Below are 18,574 nucleotides of genomic sequence, written 5' to 3'. Positions count from 1 at the left end.
AGGAACCACTTCAAAAGCAACCGCTTATGATAGTTGCTTTTTAATGGAGGATGTGTCTATGAATTGGCCTTGAAAATCTGAATCTGAGCCATAGGTAACAGGTTATTTGAAACACTTTTGTTGTTTTCTTTCTTTAAAAAAAAAAAAAAAAAATTCCAAAATGGACATAGCTATGGGTTACTATCCTGCTTCAAACCCTGGCTTTCTCTTCCTCTTAAAAATCAAATGCAAAAACCATTAACACAATGGTTAAGGCCATGTTCTCTCTGGCGCTTTGCCTTATCTGGATGTCCTCTTTCCTCCAAGCTGCAATCCCTCTCGCCTACGTTCAGCTTCTTGAGTTCACCGTTCTTTAGGGTCTCTGCACATGCCATTCTCTACATCTGAAATATTTTCCTTCTGTCTCCCTCTCTCTCCCTTCAGATTTTAGCTTTAATATGATTTCTTCAGGGATGCCGTCCCAAACTCTAGCTTAGGTCAAGTCCCCATTGACTTCGTAGTCCCCTAGACTTCTCTATTGAGCCTACTGTCATTGGAAGCAATTAGTTATTTGTATAATTACTTATTCAGTGCCTCGTTCCCATCTAGACTGTAGATATATCAGGAGATAATGGGGCCTGTACTCTCAATGCCTAGTAGAGTACATGGCATATAGGTGAATGTTGAATTAATTATTTAAACCATGCATGCTTATTACAAAATGAATTACAAAAGTGCAGAAAAATACCAAGAAAAAATAATCTATAACCCCACATCTCAGGTATAATAACTCTTAACATTTGGGTGCGTTTCCTTATGGCCTTAAAAAAAAAAAACACAATGTATGTGGCATATAAATAAGCATTATATAAGGCAGGTCCTCTGGCCATTTAGAAAAGTCTTCTTGAAACACACCAGGCACCCTGGTGTTCCAAACTGAAGTCAGTCGGGAAGAGCTCTGTGCAGTGATATCACCATTCATGGTCTCTAAGGCTAGAGAGGTATTAAAATCTAGCTCCCAAGAGCAAGTTCCAGGGTCTTCCTTCTATACTCCACTGTCGCTCTAAGATTTTCTATTTAGATTCTTTTAGTAAAGGAACAATTTCTTAAATACTCGAAATATGTCACCTCCATGTTTAGTTTTTGTTGCTGCTAGCATCGTTCTTTCCCCTAATTCATAGGATAAGGGATGTTTTTCAGAATTGTGGTTCCAATGGTCCATTCCTAGCTCTTTTGCAAAGGGGAGGTGTCTGGAAATAGACTGGGTACAACTGGATAATTCCTCACTTCCAGGTAACAGTGTGACTTCTGTGCCCCAATGACCCAATACAGCTTATCCCACAGAACCTGTTTTTGTTGATGGGCTAAGTCCACCAAGCAGGTACTGCTATTATCACCATTTTAAGTGTAAGGAGACCTGGCTTAGAGATGGCACAGAACTTGCCCACGGCCACTCAACTCATCGGTGGCTGAGTCAGGTTAAAACCTAAGCTGGCCAGACTCCAAAGCCCAGCCTCTGAGCCATGACACCAGGCTGCCCAAAGTGGCTCTCTCCAGATTTTACCAAGAGGATTAGCAAGAGGAGTAGACTTCACAGAGCCTTGAAGACCCCTAAGTGTGTATTAGATTTCGTGTGCCTGTACACATTTGTATTTTTTCTAGGGAGAAGATCTCTATATTTCATCAGACTTGTTTGGAAAAAAAAAAATAAAGATTCATCTGGATTAACAATTACACTAATATTTGTTGATCGGTTACCAAGTACTGTTCTAAACACTTCACTTGTATTAAACCTTCACAATAGCCCTGTGGGATAGGTACTATTATCCCCGTTTTATGGTCAAAGAAATAGTCACTGAAAGCTGTTATGTGCCAAGGTCACACAGCTGACCCGTGGTGAAGGGATCTCATCCAAGCAAGTACTCAAGCCTGCACTTGTATTTAACCACAGCGAATAAATACCTCTTTTGTAGATGTCTCAAGGCTATCTGCTATCTGAACTTGGGGTGCATCTCCCCATTAATGTATATAATCCATGTGGTAGTTTTTCCTTCCTATCCCTAAAAACTACTAATAAATTAAATTGGTGGTAACTCTTACAACAGAGGTTATTTTAGAAGAAATTAGTAACTCTCCTTGGCAGGATTAATCATATTAGGGAGTTACACCTTTTAACAAAATGTTAATCCCTCTGGCATGGAATTTGGACAAATTCCTAATGGAGTCAGGCTTCTGAATTAGAAGGGGGCCCTTCTGGAGGAGGCGGGGACGGAGAAGTGACCAGAATTAAGGGGGAGCCTGAGGAAAAACACTATGCTGTGTAGGGGGGGTGGTGAGAGTTCACGTACACCTTCTCTATAATGTGTGCACGTGGGAGTACACACTTCCATTACACTTATAGCCCACAATACATCTGGCTTGTATATGATTGATTGATTATGATGAATGCACTTTGAATTATCTAATACTTTTCTCCACACCTTTTGAGATAATGAGACCCAACCTAAATTGTTCCCAAATGGCTTTCAGGGATGAGTGCGCTTGAGGACAAAACACACTTCACAGCCTTTCCCTTTACAGATGGAAAAACAGGGGTAAGAAAGTTGGGCTACTTGTTCAAGAGATCCTAAGGGTTTTAGTATAAAACTAAGAAGACCATTATGACTTTATTCTCCCTGCTGAGGAATTAGCATTTTCCTGATTAAGTGACACTGAGACCAGAGACTGAAAAAACAGAGTCTAAGAGATGAGAACTGAGTCTACCCCAGGGTCCAGATGAGGTGAGAGACAAAACAGGAAGCGGCTGGGCTTACAACACAAGGCCTTGGCCGCCACCCGCATGGCCTCCATGGTTTCGGCTGCGTGGGTGTGGGAGACAGGCCTGGAAAATGCGCCCCAGGTTGGCTTTGGAGAAGAAGATCATGTACCTTTTTTTTTTTTCCCCTGACTGTTAGAATTCTGGCAGAGTCCTATTTTCAGACCCATTAAAATTCAGGAAGGAAAAAAGGAAAAAAATTGAAATAGATTTCAAAGAGGAAAAAAAGAAAACAAACACACCCATTCTTACAAAAATTAGATTCCACCCCAAAAAGCCTTTATGAAATGTTTTTGAGTTTAGAAACAGAAAAGGCGGTTGGAACGCGGATGGGGCACAGGTCATGAAATGACCATTAAATGTGGCCTTGCCACCGGCTCCTTTGCGGGGGCGTGTTCGTCTTGTTCAGCCCTTGGAGGGAAGCAACCCCATCCTGTCCCCTGGAGGAGGAGTAGAACCCAACTCTGTCAGCGAGCTAGATTCCGCTGAGTGTTCATGTGCTGAGGGGGCAGTGTGGGGAACAATTTGTTCTAATTCACTGCCTCAACGTGAGAGCCTCTCACTCTGGAAGCTTCCTGGCCAACCCACCCTCCAGTGCAATCAACAGTCTCAGCCAAATCCTTCCTTCAGTCTCAGATTTCGGTTATATAAACTGTGCTAATCAAACAGACGCCTTCCAATTCAGAACAAGGCAAAATAACCATTGACACAAACAGCCAGTGGCTTATGTAACCTGAGCCAGTACACAGGTCTGGAGAAATCTGCTCAATCATTCAGGTGCCTCAGGTGCGAGCGGCAGGCAGATTGCATAGCTCTGGGCTCAGGGACTAAGGCAGGACCTTGTTCCGGCAGATTTTTTTTTTTTTTTTTAATCCCAAGAAAAAGGCTACAGGTCCTTCCTGTAGCCTCTCTTCAGCTTCAAGGCGCCCATTGTTCGATGCACTTTCCACCCCTTACAGGTTCTTATTCTTTATAGAAAATGGATTTAGTATTTTTTATATCAGGGTTTTATCTCCTGGGGGTATGACTTTTTCTCATGGCATAAGCCATGTATATTCAGAATTCTAGTTAGAAAAATTCAGAAAAATCAGAAAATTAGTTCCACTCCCCAGAATTGGTTACTTTTTAGCATTTGGTGTATAACCTTCCAGTCTTTTTTCTATGCATATCATATAGATACACACACATACAACATACAGAACTATCTACGTATTGAAGACATGCATATATATAATATTTAAATAAATAATAAATTGTGACTATACTGAGCATTCTCTTTCGAAGTATGCTTTTTGCCCAGCCTCCTCCTCCTCCTCATCACAAGGATCTCACCTTCCCTCTCAATTTTAGAAACTTACCGGGGCTGTGCCAATCGCTTTATCTTCCTACCTTCAGTTACCCCTATAACACCCCAGTGGGGCTAGTATCATGACCCTCACATAGCCGCTGAAATTCAAGGCCTCTGAAGTCTGTGGTCTTAGCACAGCCTGATAGCTCACTGCTATTAAAAGTCTTATCTAAGGAAGGTTTTCAGCGGCTGCTTGGTTGTCGCATTGTACTCTATTCAACACATCCCCTATTTCCGACTATTTAGGTATTTTCCATTTGGGGAGCCATTATAAATAATTCTGTGAGGAACATGCTCTCATATAAATATTTATACTACTATTCTCATAGTATAAGTTCCTAGCAATAGAATTTCTGGGTCAAGGATATGTTCGTTTTGATGGCTTCATACTGCCAAATTGTTTTCCAGAAAGGTGAAATGAATTTTCACTCCCACCAGCTACTGCCCAATACTCTAACCAAAGTCATTTAATAATTTTTTAAAATGATTTAAAAATGAAAGAAAAAATCTTTCTCAAACTGCTCGCTTAGGGAAGATAGAATACATATAGAAAATGTTTGACGATCCAGTGATTTTTCACATTTAACTACTATAAAACTTCCAGAAAGAACCCTTGGGAGGACTAAAACACAACTGTTGGCTGTTCCTGGACTCCTGTGATGGGTTCACCTTCAAGCCCTAAAATACAAACCCTCATATTTCCCCTTTCCATTTCCCACTGTCCTGCGATCTCCAGCTATTGCTTCTGATGGCCAGTCCTGCAAGGGCTGATGGGAGTAGATGGTCTCAACACCGCAGCAGAAGGGAACTTGCTTGGGTGGGAGAAAAGGGGATCAGGTTCCATGCTGTCAGCAAAAAGCTCCAATAAACAGAGTGCAATACATTAAGCCCTTGCTGTTAATATGCTGTCTAGACTTGAAAAGATTACTTTTCTCTCTGTCTTCTAAACTTCGACTCTTAACCTTGGGTCTGTCCTTGTCTGTACTGGACTCAAGCATTCCTTCTCTCCCGGAAGCTCAATAGTGGGATGCCCTGCCACTCAAGCTGCTATATAGTAACTGAGGGCAGACATGATTCTAGCCACTTCTCCGCTATGAAATGAACAAAAAACTTGACAACACCTGACCCAGGAGGCAGAAAATGCAGGGTGTCCCCCTCCTGCTGGCTTCAGGGTAAAATGATACTCCCTGCAGAAATAAGAGCGGACAACCCCTTTGTTGGCTGTGGGTGGAATCCCAGAAGGTATTTGAAGGAGGGTTAAGAAGAAGAGCCTGTGAGTTCCACACTTAGGGATAGAAATAATTTGCTAGCAAACTGGTTGTCAGGCCTTCTGTTTAACTATGTTTTGCTCAGAGATGACAATTCCCTTCCCCATCACCAGGGTTCCCAGTGCCCTCATGCTGACATCTGGGTGCTCAAGTCCCACTCCAAGATATAATATTTATTAGGCACTTTAAATGTTAGGCATTCCTAGGCACTATCCTAAAAATATTCCCATTTAGTCCTCACAGCTGCAATCTGATGAGGAAGGTACTCATTATTGCCATCACTCCTATTGTACAAAGAGAACAAATGTTGTAGAAACAGAAGCAGTGAGAAGTTCTAGAGCTTGAAACTCAAGGAGTGATGGCGGTAGTCTGATTCAGAATCACATGATTAACCACTATTCTATACTATTTGTTGATCTAGAATTTTATTTTTGTTCTAGATTTTTCTTCTTGGTCATCAAAAGAAAAAAAAATCATTGTCTCTCATTCCTTCTAGGTCTTGCTGAGGTGGGTAAATTAATCTGACAAACAAATTTAGTCTGTTCATGGCTGATTCTGGGGCAACAGTATGCCTCTTGGTAAATTTATAGTTCACTAAAACATTCACTGGGCCACCAGTGGTGGCAGCCAAGGGTCTCTGAGAAAGATGCTAGGACAGTGGTTATTGGATGAGGTAGGGTGTAGAGGACAGAATATTTGTGGGTAGGGGAGGCTTTCCCATTTGTCAATGGCTTGTTCAGGCTATAGGATAAGACAAGCCCCTGATATAATAATTAGCCTTGATCAACAATGACCAAAAGCTCAGATGTTTACCAGCATGAGGGCACTGGGAACTCAGAATCTAACTCAGAAGTCTCAGAGTTGACCACCATCTGCCAACCACTGCTCTATGGGAACCACATAATTTCACAGTCTATCTACAACATCCAGTCTCCTAGCACATTTTTGTGATTAAGGAAAGCAGAAAGAGTATGACATACATCTATCTATATATCTATCTATCTATCTATCTTTCATCCTCACAAATCTATCTTTCACCCCAACCTGGTCTAAACCAACTGAAATACCCCAGATCCACATCAATTTGTCATATCCGTTTTGTTTGACTGACCCACAACATCCCACACATACCTTTCCTCTCCTGACTCTCTTTGGGGCCGGAGTAGTTTGTGGAAGAGAAAAGATGACTTGCTGAAGGGTGTGGCCAAGGAATAATATAATCTTTGGCCTGAAGATGTATGTTTTGGTCTTGGGCAAATGTATTTGAAAGAGTTTAATGAGTCATGGAGGTAGTGCTGACACTTGGAATAATATTTTTCAGTTCTTTAGGATGAATAACACAAAGCCTGGTTCAGAGAGGAAGCCAATAAATGCTCATTGGTTGAAAGAGTGAGTGAGTCCTGAGAACTTAGAATTCACCACAATTGGGATAGCGCTGGAGACAAATCTTTAACAATGTCTTGAAGGGCTGCCAGGCTTTTGTAAAATGAATTTTCATTTTACCCGTTAGTTCTGCAAACCCCCTCAGTTGACCTAGATATATGGCTTCTTTCTCATTGAAAACATTCTCCACTCTTGAAATTATATCTCTTTCAAAAACCTTGACGTTTTTTTCCTCACAGTAGGTTGGTTTGTTTTATTTTTACAAGCTGAATTTAAAGATGGGGACACTTTTCAGGTTACTGCTACAGGACTGGCAGACCATCATGGCTCCTCTGTAGGTAGGACACGGGCTCCCAGCAGCCAGGAGAGCTGGTGTGCCGTTTAGCACCCCACACGCTCCTTGCCCTGTGAAGGGTTCATGGATGCCGGAGGGGAGTGTCATGCCCTACTGTCTTTATGTCACATCTCTGGTGTCAAGCGCTGTTCCCCTTCGGTCCATCCCATCCAGGTGACAAAGCGGTTAGTGGTGAGTGAGATATCCTCCCAGGATGGGGAGCGGTCCTCTCCTCTTGGCAGGTGGTGACTCTGAAGTCTCAGGAGGCAAAAGTGACTTTCCCAAGCCTACAGCGTGGGAGGCTGTGGTAAAAGAGCACTAGGTTCAAAGACTTATTTCCCAACAGGAAGCTCCAGAGCTAGAACTACAAAACACACAAGCAGTTACAAGCTGGGGTGCGTGCTTTTCCTGCAGATGCTGGCCATCCTGGGAGTCACACATGCTTTTTCAGGACTCAGATAAAAAAAAAAATCCAATGCAAAGCCACTGAAATTTAATGGAGAAAGCATTTTCCTAGTGCGTACAGCGCTACAGTGTTCACCCTTGTAAAAGCTGGTTGGAGGTAGGGGTTCCCTGTAACAGCCTGATTAAATGACAAAGTGAAAGTCCCGTAATCTGGTAAGTGTACCAAGTACTTCTGAGAATGTTCAAGTCTGTCAGGAGGTGAGGTCCTGTTTGGATCCACTGAGGGGAACAGTCTTAGCACAAGGTTTGGTGTCCCTAAGGGGTCCGTCAACATACCAGATACAGAGTAAGAAATGCTGCAGGCCCGTGGGAGGCTGACTCCACTTAGGGACTTGCTTCCTAAGAGCAGAGGGTGGAGGAAAGGGGGAGAAGTTAACTTCACAATAGAGAAATGGGACACACACCTCCTGAGCTAGGTGATCAAGGTCATAAGTCTCAGTCGTGGTAACCACGGTTACCACAGTTACCTGCTGATACGCCATGATGAGAAGAGCAGTACTCCTCCCAGTCTTATCATGAGAAAAACACTGGTCGAATCCCAAATGAGGGACATTCTACAAAATACCCGGCCCAGTGCTCCTCCCAACTGACAAAGTCATCAAAACCGCAAAATCTGTGAAACTGTCACAGCCAAGGGGAGCTGAAGACGACATGATGACTAATGCAGCTTCCTGGATGGGATCCTGGACCAGCAAAGGACATTAGTGGAAACACTAGTGAAAGATGGATCAAGTGTGGAGTTTACTTCATAGAAACATGCCACTGTTCATTTCTTAGTGGTGACGAATGTAGCTTGGTGCGGTCAGATAATACCAAAGGAGGAAATGGGGTAAGGAGTCTATGAGAACTTCTGGCATTATCTTTTCAGTATTTCTGCAAATCTAAAACTATCCAAAAATAAAAAGGTTATTTTAAAAAACAGGTAGAAAGTGAAAATAAACAGGGGCACTGAAAGGATATATAAGAAACTAATAAAAGTGGTTACTCAGAGCACGTGGGAACACAGGGTCAAGGGTGGGAGTTAGATTTCTCAGTGGATTTTTTAGATCATTCTGAGTTATGGACCATGTGAATGTATTTACTAGCTTTAAAAAAAAAACAACACACTCTAGGTCTGCAGCCTGCTTACACATACTGAATAACAATGACAAAGACTAAGCTTACTAGGCAAAATGTTAATTTTTAAAAAATATAGCTGGTGTGCTAAATGAGGGCCAGACATGTGGGTATAAGGTTGCCAGTTGCAAAGGCACTCCCCCACGAGGAGCTGATTGTGGCTGCCCGTCTGCACTGTTGGATTGTGAGTGTGAAGTTTGGAAAAAGCAATTTGGCTCTGAGGGGCCTCCGGAGGGTTAGCTCTTTTGCAAGGCTCTGGCCCTTCCTTTCTGGGTGCTGACTTTCCATGACTGTTTATGACAGGCTGCGCCTCTCTTTCGCTCTGCTGTGTAGATACTGTGTCAGACAGGAAGTGTAGGGTTGTATATTACAGATCTGAGTCCTAATAAATAAATTCAGAGGCAGATATCATGCTGTATAATGGAGTGTGGGAAAAGAGCAATAAAGATCAGGCAACAGAGTCTTCCCAGGAGGCTGGGGAGGAGGGCAGCGGTTGCAGAGAAGCTGAACTTGGGCCAAATGGTAGGAGCCAAAGATGAAGTTGTAGGCTGCAGGCAGTGGAAATTGTGCTAAGCTCATCTCAGCTGGGATCTCAAAGGCAAGACACTCTAGACTGTCTGGAAGCTAAAGAAATGGGTCACAGAGAAACACTGTCACTTCATTTAAAATCCAAACTGAAATAAATAAATAAAATCCAACCCAAAGTCAAAGCTTTAACCTGCACGTACGCACGCACGTGCGCGCGCACGCACACACACACACTCCTTCTTGTTCTTTTGATGTCAGCCATTTTAGAGAGCTTGATGGTGGAAAGCATCTGGAATCTGAAGATTCAAATATTCTTTTCTTTCTGTGTAAATTCTCCCTGGTTCTGTAGGATTCTTTCTCCTTCTACCTGGATCCCTTCCTGCCCTGAAACTGTTTAAATGGGTGAGACTAAATGACCTCTGGGGTCTCTCTGGCTTCTAAAAGGCTACAAAATATCTTTGTTTAGAGGGAACTGGATTTCAGAGTTTAACTCCCCTGGGATGATCTCAGAAGACTAAACTGGACTGGTTGGTGCAAAATTAAAAAATGAGAGTCATTGGCCCTGTTTAAAAGTTGAAGGGGAAACAAAAAAAACAAAACAAAACAAAACAAAGAAAAACACACAAAAAATGAGGGTGTCCTGACAGGCTGAAAATACCTCCCAGGCTTTCCAGGTCTCCTAAATGTTATGGGTGTGAAACTGGCCACTGGGAATAAAATGTGGAAACAAGAATGGATTAATTAGCTGAACCTTTGAGGTTCAAATTTCATGAGCTCATGAGAGCTCTTTGGTCTTCCGAGAAGACAGAATATATGCAAGAAGCTGAAAGGTTTTTGTCCATGCAGAGTTTATTTTCTCAAACACTGCTTATCCATTGTAAAACTAACAGTCTTTGCTGAAAAGACCATCTCATGAAACATTTCAGGTAGAAGCAGAATATTTTATGCAGTCCTATCTCCCCGTGAGGAAATCCATCCAAAGCTCAAATGATTCACACACAAAAAAAGTTCACGGAGTTGTTCATGTCTGAACTCAAAATTCTCGGGAGACACATTAGCTTGTTTGATAAACCAGAAAGAACAGTGTTTTTGTGCAAGTATTTTTAATACAGGAAATACAAGTCTAGTCTGTATCTCTCCAAGTCCATGTGTATGAGTGGGTTTTGAAGTAAAATGCCATTTATTGCCTTAAAACATGGTTAAAAGAAATACACATGGTTAAAAGAAATACTACCAGTGAAAATGCTTCTTTAATCTGTACCATGCTGAATAAATACCAAGAGTGCACACAATCTAATAAGGATAACAGAAATAAGCGAGATGCTTAGCAACGAAAAATCATTCCAAAGCTCCTTCCCTGTGAATATCTTTTTCCATGGTCCTGGATACACAATTTTATAATTAAAACACAATACCGCACATCAAATTCTGTAGCAAAGAACACTGCCTACGGGGAGACTCAGAACCAGTCTGACAACTTTTCTGAGATTAGAAAAGGAGAAAATATCACTTTACAGAATCTACTTTTCAGAAGGCAGCATCAGCGCTTTGTTGAGAGGAAGGCAAGACCAGACAGTGCTGGGGAGGGAGCACTGTGGGCTGCCTCCCCCTCCCATCTTGGACCCCAGAGAATGCTCAGCTAATAAGTCCAGGGCACCAGAAGACAATCTCTGCGGACCATTTGGATTGTAAATATTCTCCCACGCTACCTTTTAGCAAAAAGTCACTTGGGGAAATAGGAACCTGACTGCAATCCTTCCTTCTCCCAAAGGGTGAATGTTTTAGAAAAGGATCCTGCAAGGCTGCAGCAAGAAGGAAGAGGAAGGGAGTCTGGAGGGCCCAGTTTGGAGGAAGGATGCCGCCCTCCTGAAGAGCAAGAAGCCCCAGAGAGTTCGGCAGCCGGCATTGAGGTTCTCCAGTGGAACCTCAGGTCCTAATCCTGGGCACAGAATCGGTGTGGGAAGAACGTGGGCGGTAGCAGCGCAGATCTCAGATAGGTGGCGCTCTAACACGCTTCCGTTCACCTAGCAAAAAAGGTAAGAGAGGCAAGAGAACAGCGGGCAGGCACCTGGGGGAAGTGAGATGTGCCAAACTTTCCTGAGCAGATGAGGGCAAAGAGAAAGAGAGACTTAAAACAATAATAAAAAAATTTTAAAGCAGAGCTAAGCACGACAGTATCTAACATCCAAACAATCCTAGTGATTTTGTCTAAGCTTGTGGCTAAGAATGTTAATTTAATGGAAAATCCCTAGAGAAGTAAGCATCCCAAAAGACAAATTCTAGGAAATAAAGGTCTCTCCTCCATTAGGGATCTGGAAGCTGGGTTTCTCTTACGGGTCACTGGAGGGTTTTCCAGCTGGGGCTCCCCTGGCATCCCACCTTTCCTTTGCTTCTGTCCCAGTTTCCTTCATTTCTGGAAGCCTCACCTTTGTCCTAAATTTAAAGTTCAAGATTCATTTTTTTTTTTAAAATGACCTGCCACTAAGCATGTAATTTTTATAAATGTCTGCCCAACACTAACAGCACCAAGCAATAAGATTCAAATCCCCAAAGCAACATTATTCTGCCAACCCCTCCCTTTTCTCCAGACTTACCAGAGTGTGGGATGTCTGCCAGGGAAATACAATAAAATGTGGGAATAGGAATAAATAAAAATAAAATTTTAAATTCTGTATGTTGCTTGCTTTGTTTTATTTTTTAATTTAATCCTTTTCTTTCCCTCCTTTTCTCAGACATTTGTAGTATTTCTTTTTACCTAACTTTGTTTCTGCCTCCTGGGTTGATGATGCTAATATATTCACCTCTACCTTATGGACTTTCTGGGCAAGCAGGTCGCCTGCACAATTTCCTCCCTTGCTTTGTCTTATTATATCTTCTGAGTGAGTTAGTCCTGCCCAGTCAGGTTCTTCTTTGTCTTTTGTTCTACACCATGATTCTCACTCTTGGTTCCCTTGTTGCTGGCTCTTGCAAATCTTACCTGATCTGTTATCCTCACAGTATCTGCTTTCCGGTCCACTGTTTGTAAGGCCTCCCCCACTACCTGTTGTATTTCTTGAGAAATCTCTTCAATCTTCAAATGCCCTGTCCTTCCTGACTGGCATGAGAGATCATTCAGGGTGTCCTTTTCCTCTGCTCGATCTAAGAAGCGTTGAGTCTTGTTTTGTTTTGTTTTGTTTTTCCCCTCCTGTTTAGTCCACTAACTAGATCTCTGGCTAAGGAGATCAAAATGTTCCCCTCTTGGGTAGACACCTCCTAGCAGGACTCTGCCTCCTGACAGAGGAGACATTCTCAGTTGGGGGGAGGGAGCAGGGAAGGGGGCAATCAGGGGCATTCATCACGGGCACAGCCATTTGGGGGTGATGTCCACGTGACCAGAAGTTGGGAGTTTGCTGTGAGAGTAATTTGGTTTAGGAGAAAAGAGAGATGGTGGGGGACCCACAACTGTGCCTTTCCAAGGGTTCTCTAGGACCATGGCAGCATCTCCCACCACTAACTACTGACCTAAAAAATACAGATGCTCCTGCACTGATGCATTTCTTTCTTTTTTTTTTTTTTAAGATCTTATTTATTTATTTGACAGACAAAGATTACAAGTAGGCAGAGAGGCAGGCAGAGAGAGAGAGAGAGAGAGAGAGAGAGAGAGAGGAGGAAGCAGGCTCCCCGCTGAGCAGAGAGCTCGATGTGGGGCTCGATCCCAGGACCCTGGGATCATGACCTGAGCCGAAGGCAGAGGCTTTAACCCTCCAAGCCACCCAGGTGCCCCCACTGATGCATTTCTTATTCCCTTAGGGAAAATAATGTACTTGGAACCCTCCTGAGGAACAAAGTCAGGTGGCAGCTTCCCAAGTCCTACGTAGTGAATCTATTTTTTTTTTAAATTATTAACATATAATGTATTATTTTCTTCAGGGGCACAGGTCTGTGAATCATCAGGCTTACACAAGTCACAGCACTCACCATGATAGTGAATCTCTTCTAACATCACCAGCTCCGAGAGTCTCCTGACTCCTTTCTCAATCTTACGGCAGAGGAGCTCTGGCATGTCTGCCTCATTCCTCATAAGCCATTTTTATGTCGGGCCCAAAACAACAATGACACATAGGACTTATAGAGAAACTCTGTTATAAAGTTGAAAGCTATGACACAATTCTCTCAATTATTTTGATCAGAGGAAGTTACAGCAACCCAAATGTACATTTTGCATGTTTCTACTTTTTATTTCATTATGGGTAATGATTCTTTTGAGTTACACCAAGTAATACACCTCTTTGGGTAATGAACCTCTGAGATACAGCCAGGATCCATATAGTAAACATTGTAGCATTCTGACTTCTGGCACAGGGGCTTATCAGCAGCACCTTCCTTGCTTACTAGTGAGGCTAACTCTACCTCCTCACCTAGGAGAGAGGGACAGGAAACTGATGTTAAGGACAAATCACCGACCAACAGAAACAAAAATGACCCAAGGTTTTCGGATGGAGGCTTACAGAAGCTCACGGCCCTTGCCCTAGTGGAGAGAGAGAGGTAACATGCAGCCCATCGTGGCTCCCTTATTCCTGGCATGCCAATAACAATACGGTTGCCTTGCATTATTTGGAATATTGATGCTAAAGTATTATATGTTATTTTTCTCAAACTTATCCTGAATTGAGCACCCTGTGTTTTAGCTGACAACTCTAATAGTACCCAACCACCACATCGACCATGGGGATCTGAAGACAGCTATCCATCGGCTATGGATAAGCTAAAACACACCTATGAGTGACTCAACTCGGTCTCAGTCCCAAAGCCAAAGGAGGTTTGTAAAGTCCAATTTTAGGCCATTTCCAGACTCCGTTTGGGACTGTTTACTTCAGGGACACTGATTAAGTCATATATTACAAGGAAGCCTCCCATTGCCCCTAATTCAAAACAGCTGAGCCAGCTTCTGCCAGCAAAGCCTCATGGTGGAAGCCTTGGGAGGGGACAGGGTTTGGGAACAGGGGGAGGGCAATAGGGGGACAGGTTCAATATTAAGTGAGGACACGTCCTAATGCTGTTGTGGAAATGCTCTTATGGAGCATCAGGTTACAAAGCCCCAGTTAGGTGGGGGGTGAGCAGGAACGGAGTGGAAGGGGGCACTGGAGAAATCACTACAACACTGGAGGATCAAAGAATCCAGCCTGTCAAGGGCTATGATATTTTTTCAATGAGGAAACAAGCTCACATTATTCCCCCGAGGGCTCAGAAACAAAAGCCAAGGTTCAACCAAAAATGTTTAAGACTTTTTTTTTTAAGCCACAAATTATGTCTGTGTGTGCTTTGCTTCCACTATTGCTTTTTTTCCACCCCCCCTTGAAATTTGGGTGGGTGGAGGGGGGAGCAGGAAAACACTGTAGTTGGAATTTGGAAGCCATACTGACAACATGTCTGGTGAATGTGACCATTTTGGAATGTACAAAAGCATTCACTGGGTACCCATAAATCTGGCAATTGTGTTCATTTACTTAACAAAGCTTAGCATTCCAAGGGTGAAGGATGTTTTACCTAAATCTATAAGGTGATGAAGGGCTGGCCGTGGGCGAGTCCGTAGCTCAGCCATGTTTCCTGTTTCGTGTTTGCTTATTTTTCTTCCGTGAAGCGTTTCTGCACGGCGCAGGGCTGAGGAAGAGAGTCGGGGGTTCGAGGATGAGGGGGGAGGACGGATGAGGGCAAAACGATGGAAGGTGATTGTGATGAGTGAATTAGCTGTACTTTCCCTCCCTTTAGCATATATTTCAACTTTTGCTTTTTGGAGAGAATCCAGCCTGTTTTAATTTCATTTTCCAGTAGATAATGCTTCTATGAACTCGATTGAACTAGAGAACAGAAAGGAAAGAGTGTCCAGGTAAGCATGCTGAGGACTGAAATGTCCCGGTTCAGAGTAGTTCAGCATTCATGTCTGTTGACCATAAACATAACATTAGTTATGCCAGAGAAATGAAGAGAAGATAAAATCGAAATTCAATCTTCACAGGGCTCCAAGGCAGGCCCTATATTTGCCTTTGCATAAGGTTGACAATATCGGCTCTGGCTTGATTGAAGTTTGGAAATGTATAAAACAGGGATTCCTTTAAAAAGTAGAAGAGGGATTTTCAAAGAAGTTGCTTGTTGAAGATCACCACCGAGATCTGTCAGCTCTGTACGTTCAGAGGGCACATCTGTGATCTCAGTTTTCGTTCATTTAAATGCCCATGGTTGGCTGCTGCTAGCCTTTCCCACGCCCATCAAGAGGATTCGTGGCAAGAGAAAAGGCAGTGATGCTCCTGCTGTGGTTGGGGTGCTATGGTGGAGGGGTCAGGAAGACATGTGGAAGCAGTAAGGGGAGAAGCTGCAAGAACGAGACCCCTTGTGCTTCTCTAAGTGCTCACGGGAACTCAAAATATGGACTCAGCACCACTACACCCTCTACACGTAAGGTTCTTATTTCTTGTTTTCTTTAAATGGAGTTAGAGCCATACCATTCACTTTCAGTAAAGGGCACGAACCATAAGCATAGGGCTTGATGAGTTTTTACAAACATGTGTGCCCATATAGCCACTCCTAGATGAAGGGTCTGGAGTTCCCAAAAGAAGTATCCTGGACCACAGCATTCCATGTGCAAGAGTTTCATACTTTTACATCCCAGAATAGCTTTCTTACTTAGCCTGGCCTCTAGTCTTTCCCAGGGAGAAACAGCCATATTAAATGAATTATGATTTTTAAAATTATTTTTATTTCATAACACAAGGCTGCACGAAACAACAGAAAGCTTTCATTCTCGCCATTGAGCCTCGTCCAACCATCCACGTGATAACATCTCAAGAACCAGCCCTTCAGCAGCCCAACTTCTGCTAAGCCTAAAGGAAGAAAAGGGCTCTCCCTGTGAGGGTATAAAACACCAATGATGAGCTTGGAGAAGTAGATGTAGAATTTGCTAGGTTTTCCATCCTTCAGAAGGAGGAAATGTCTCCCTCTTTACCACTGCTACTTATTTATTGGGTAAGGCTTGCTTTGTCTAATTTTTTTTAAAACCTGTTTTTTTGTCAACCTGACAACAAAAGGCACTTAGGATCTGGAATAGAAAATAAATGTGGAGAGAAACAGCCCAGAAATGCTTCTAATTCTGAGCCATACATTTAATGGCCAGCTACAATGTGTGAAATCTGCCAAGAACTTGGGGCTGTGACCTTGGACAGAGTAGATTGTGTGGTCCCAGAGGCCTTGGTTGTTTTCCTGGATGTCTCTTAAAACCTGTATACATTCAGAACAGTGTTTTCAATTCTGAGACTGGCTGAGGTCCCCTGTGTCACACAAAACTGATCACAGGTTAAGAAATTTAGAAGTATCTCCCAAAGCGTTATTGCTCAATGGAAAGTGAAACATACCAGAAATAGAATTATACTCTTTTATTAAAAATGGCAAGCCCAAAAAGGGCGGCAAAACTTAGCATAGAAGCTTTGATAAATCAAGCAAGTAAATCACAAGCACTTATTAAATATATTTTATTCTTAAGTATGCTTATTTAATAGTTATTTATAAATACTTACTGAGCATCTGTATTAGTTAGGATTCTCCAGAGGAAAAGAAACAATAGGATATATTTATATACAGAGAGAGATTTATTTTAAAGAACTGATTCACACAATTGTTGGGATGGTAAATCTGAGATCTACCAGGCAAGATGGCAGTATGGAAATTTAAGTAAGAACTGATGTGACTTTGAGTCTGAAATAGACAAGACACACCGGAGGCTAGAATTCAGGAAGGGAAACTGCTATGGTCTCAAGGCAGAATTTCTTCTTTTCTGGAAAACATCTATCTTTTGTTCTTCAGGCCTCCAACTGATTGATAAGGCCCACTCCACCTTATGGGGGGTAATCTGTTTTACTTAAAGTCTATTGGTTGTAAATGTTAATCACATCTGAAAAATACCTTCACAACAACATCTAGACTGGTGTTTGCCCAAACAATCTGTCACGGTATCCATGAGAAACTGACACATAAAATTAACTATCAGAGCATCTAATTGTTTAAGCACTGTGTTAGGGACCTGGGAGGATACTCATGGAAGATAAAACACAAAGGCTGATTAGAAAGAATTCTCCCTCAAAGAGCTCAAAACCTAGTAATGTAGTGAATATACAAATGCCTTCCTTCACTTTCCGGAAATATGGTCAACTAGATTGTCTGAAAAGCCCCTCTGATGAAGTACTTAAAAATTATGATTTAAACAATGATTTTAAATGATTTCCTGAACTAAGGGAGAGTAATGAATCTGCAGATACCAAAACTGTATGGAAAGCAGGAACTCTGGGAGGCTATCTGTCAAACTCTGGTGACCTTGGGCTTTGATGATGACTACTCAGGACATGAGATAGATAAATCCCAGGACCCAGCCAAGGTAAGGAACTAAATAGAAGACTTTTATAACCTGAGGAACTAAAGAGAAGTGTTTTCTCAGACTTTCACTGGGATCACAATAAGCCACATGTCTGAATTAGAGTAGACTTAAAAGTAAGCCCATTGGAGGGGCGCCTGGGTGGCTCAGTGGGTTAAAGCCTCTGCCTTCAGCTCAGGTCATGATCTCAGCATCCTGAGATTGAGCCCCAAGTCAGGCTCTCTACTCAGTGGGGAGACTGCTTCCTCCTCTCTCTCTGCCTGCCTCTCTGTCTACTTGTGGTCTTTGTCTGTCAAATAAATAAATAAAAATCTTTAAAAAATAAAAATAATTAAAAAAAAAGAAGTAATCCCATTGTGTAGAGGGGGATTTCAAGGAAATTTGGCATGGATGGAATCAGTCTTCATTCAGGTTTATGACCTGAATACATAATACCTCTATGGCTAAAAACTGCAAGAACCAAATTTAGTTAAAAGTAATTCCAAGCTGTAATTTCCCCTAGGCAACTGACAGAAACAAGCACAGATCTTTTCTGGAGTCATCACCCACAACTCAGGTTTCAAAGAATTCCTGTAGACAAAGTATTGAGAATATAAACTCACAGCCACAAATGACAAATCATAAACAGAGCTCCATGAAGGAGAGCCAGCAGAATTAGACTTAGGGAGACTTCAGGTACTAAAATGACTAGATACAGAATATAAAAGGGATTTAATATGTTTTAAGAAATAACAAAATTTAAAATATGAGCTTAGTACAGAGACTTATAAAAATGGAATTTCTAGAGGTAAAAAATCCAGTGCATATGTTAACTAGCAGATTAAAACACAAATAAGTCTAATAGGAGTTCCAATTATTTCAAGAGTTACCAAAAAAATCTTAAATCTGATATCCAAGAAGCCAAGGAATCTTTATTAAGATAAATAACCAGAAAAATGTA

The sequence above is a fragment of the Mustela lutreola genome, chromosome 7 (genome assembly GCF_030435805.1).
Source record: "Mustela lutreola isolate mMusLut2 chromosome 7, mMusLut2.pri, whole genome shotgun sequence".
Lineage (NCBI taxonomy): Eukaryota > Metazoa > Chordata > Mammalia > Carnivora > Mustelidae > Mustela > Mustela lutreola.
This window is presented reverse-complemented; position numbering follows the sequence as displayed.